The sequence below is a fragment of the Phocoena sinus genome, chromosome 17 (assembly GCF_008692025.1).
Source record: "Phocoena sinus isolate mPhoSin1 chromosome 17, mPhoSin1.pri, whole genome shotgun sequence".
Lineage (NCBI taxonomy): Eukaryota > Metazoa > Chordata > Mammalia > Artiodactyla > Phocoenidae > Phocoena > Phocoena sinus.
Window position 1 is genome coordinate 21584661 of NC_045779.1, and position 3680 is coordinate 21588340.

Consider the following 3680-nt stretch of genomic DNA (forward strand, 5'->3'; position numbering starts at 1 on the left):
ATACAATTATTATAGAGCACTGTGTAAGTTTAAGGTGTATAGCATAATGATTTGACTTACATATATCATGAAGCAATTACTACAAGTTTAACATCATTATGTCATACAGATCTGTCATCTCATATAGATACGAAAAAAAGAAAAAGAAAATAATATTTTTTCCTTGTGATGAGAAGGATCAATTCTCAACAACTTTCACACATACCAAATATATGGAATGCTTCACAAATTTGCATGTTATCCTCTACAGGGTCATGCTAATCTTCTCTGTATCATATTAATTTCAGTATATATGCTGCCAAATCTAGCACAATCTATTTTTTTAAATGCCTATTTCAGTAGACCTTCCATGTTTACCAGACAAAGCAATTCTTTTTAAAAAATTCTATATTTCTTTACAGTGAATTAAGTAGTGAGGAAGTGATATTCTGTGGTGTATTTTACTAACCAACAAAAGATGAGAGTCTTTCTGAAATATTTATTTTAAGCCTCAGAATTTAAACATTGGACATTTGCTTCTCTGGATCATTCTCGAGATCAGACAATAAACAGTTTGATTTGACGTATTTCCTTTTTGGTGTTTGCTACATCTGTTATAACATAACAAACAATGGTAGAACTTGATGAGAATTTGGAGGAGGATGTATAAAATAAACTGAATTTTAACTTGAAAGTTATTAATTTTACCTTGGTATTAAAATAGAGGTAACATTTATTATAGTATCTATCGGCCAAGCAGCATATTTCAAATAATGGCTTCATGATCACAATAATATCTTAAGTGGGTTAGGTACATAACCAATGTAATCTCAAGGTCACTGTTTTACTAAAAACTCATCTAGCAATTTAAATGTCCTAACTCTTCAAATTTTTGAAGACTAAATTTAATCACCCATAGAGGCAAAATTTCCCCCCAATAATATTACTTTTGAAGTACTTAACCTTTAACATAGGGTCAGCTGCCTCTTAGCTTAAAGGCTTTATCATATTTCTTTTCAGTGTACTTTATATCTAGCTATTTTCCATTCAAATAAGTGCACTCAGGCAGATATACTGGTTTTCCAGCCTGTAATAGAGATAGTAGTCATCCACTCCTCTTAATTTGCTAACTGAAAAAAGAACTTTCAGGAGTATATTTGACAGATTTTAATACACAAAGGGCTCATATTGACCCCTAAAATAGCAGATGGAGACAGAATGATCTACTAAAGTAGCCACCTTAGTTACAAACTGTATTTTAATTGCCTTCATCAGAGTTGTTATTGACTCTAGCTTTAAATAGGATTGCTGGTCAGAGTTGGTAACAAAGTTTTTTTTTTTTTTTCCTCTTCTGATTATTTCCTAAGCTATTCAAGGTTTGGAATCCAAACACTCCTACTCAGAGTAAATAGAAAATAAATAAAGTCTAATGAGGACAAAGCCAGGCTCTCCCCCAAAATTATTTTGAATGGTATATTGCTATAGATGTCCTGATTTCCACTTTTAGAAAGTTTTTATAAAGCAAGATTCAAATGTTGTGGTCATTTCTTTTTCTTTTCTTTTTTTTTTCTTTTGATACGCGGGCCTCTCACTGTTGTGGCCTCTCCCATTGGGGAGCACAGGCTTCGGACGTGCAGGCTCAGCAGCCATGGCTCACAGGCCTAGCCGCTCCGCGGCATGTGGGATCTTCCCAGACCGGGGCACGAACCCGTGTCCCCTGCATCGGCAGGCAGATGCTCAACCACTGCGCCACCAGGGAAGTCCTGTGGTCATTTCTTAAACTAAATCAGTCATGTAGTCAATAAATATTTATTGAGGAACGACTCTGTGTCAGACACTTTTCTGAGGCAAGCAGTGGACAAGAGAGGCAAAGACTTTCCTTTCTGGAGCTCACATTGTAGAGAGACAGATAAGTGGATTTTAGATCGAGTAGTTAGCAAAATGAGGAAGAAAACAAATATTTTTATTTTACATGATAAGTGTTATTAAAAAGATAAAATACATATTCTGACATACTGAGGGGATACATTTTAGATTTGGTGGTTCAGAAAACCCTTCTCTAGAAGAAATATTAGAGATGTTTTCTGATGAGTACTGTCCGTATGACCAGCTGCAGGTAGAACATTCCAGGCAAAGGGAATAAAAAAATAAAATAAAGTAGCTCATGGGAATATTTATATTTGATCAAAATGTGAACCACGGAGGTTTGATGATTTTTGAAATGTCCTAAAAATATATGAATGTAGTGTTTTAAGGTGGGTTATCTAAGGGATAAAAGAGTTTCCAGTGACTTCAGAAAAAGACGTAGGAGAGCCATCTTGAACCTAATTTTCTTGTTCAATCCCATTGTAACAAAATGTATTAACCCAAGTGTTCAGTTATCACTATCTCTTTCTTCATAGGACAGAAGCTCAATTATTTCAGCTGTCACATTTTAAATGATCCTCTAAAATACTATTACAAACTATTTAAAAATATTTTTTAAATATTTTTTCTCAACCCACAGTAAAAAACAGTCTTTATCTTGCAACCTAGTACACACACACACACACACACACACACACACACACACACACACAAAGAGGCACGTGCACATATAGCTGAAAAATGTTTCACAAAACAATGCTTTCGGTTTCCATGGGTGATGAGCTCTAGTATTTTTTATCATTTCATTTAAAAAATTGCTTCTTGCAACTTACTGAACTGATTTCCTGAGTCACCAATAGGTCTTAATTGAAAGAGTGTTCTAAATGTTATTCAGCAATATGAGCACTCTGATCTATATATTAAAAACAAAAGACAAAGAGCTAGACCAATTACTATAGGCTAATTAAAGTTATTTATACTTTCAGGGAAAAAATTAGCACAGTTCTTCAATATTTTGACAAACACCAAATTCAGAAAAAAACAAAACAGAATTAACTTTTTCTTTGCCCAGCAACATTGTAACTTTGTATTTGCTAGGCAAGCAATGCTTACATTTAATGAAGTAATATAAAGAATTCCCTTACTTGTAAGAGAACTGATTTTCTTTGTCCTGGCCCCAGGTATTAGTCTCATTTAGGATGAGAAAGAAGTATTTAAGAATTTAGCAGGAGTGAACTCTAAAGAGAATTATAGTAAAAGAACAAAAGATATCAGTTCTGAAATTTTATAACAGTGACTCTAACATTTAAAATAAACTTTTAACAGTAATATTAGAAATGTTTACTTAAATTTATTCTCAAATTTTTGACCACCTCAAGTTACAGTGTAACATAATAGAATATGCCAAAAGGAAGTCTCATACAAACAAATTTTGGCTTCAGAATACATATTGACACAGAAAACACTGGATGTTATGGAATTTACCCACAACCTACAATAAAAGAGTCAAGTCACATTTGGCATGTATGGCTTTCAACCAACTGAAAGCCAGCCCTTGCGGTTCCTTCCCCTTTTTCAACTCTGACATCTTAGAGCCTTTTTAAAAAAATTGTTACGTTGAGAAAAAATTCTTAAATTGTTACGCATATACTGTAAAATCAAGATTGCATAAATGTGTAACCCAGAAAGTCAAATGAGTTCCACAGGTTTAGGTAGGAAGTACTCAGATATTGTACATAGGCAAACCAGGGGCCTTGCAAGATGTCTTCTAATTTTTAGGGAGTAGTCCAACTCCTGCAATTTTGCTGGCTCCTTTTCTACTCTGGGTTACCCCA

At 33.9% G+C, this 3680-nt stretch overlaps 1 non-coding gene across 1 annotated transcript; it reads right to left on the reverse strand.

The window, feature by feature from the left end:
• Positions 1-206: 206 nt before the first annotated feature.
• On the reverse strand, positions 207-311 carry LOC116742813. Its single transcript, XR_004346592.1, has one exon. It is a non-coding gene; the product is annotated as a U6 spliceosomal RNA (small nuclear RNA).
• Positions 312-3680: the final 3369 nt, after the last annotated feature.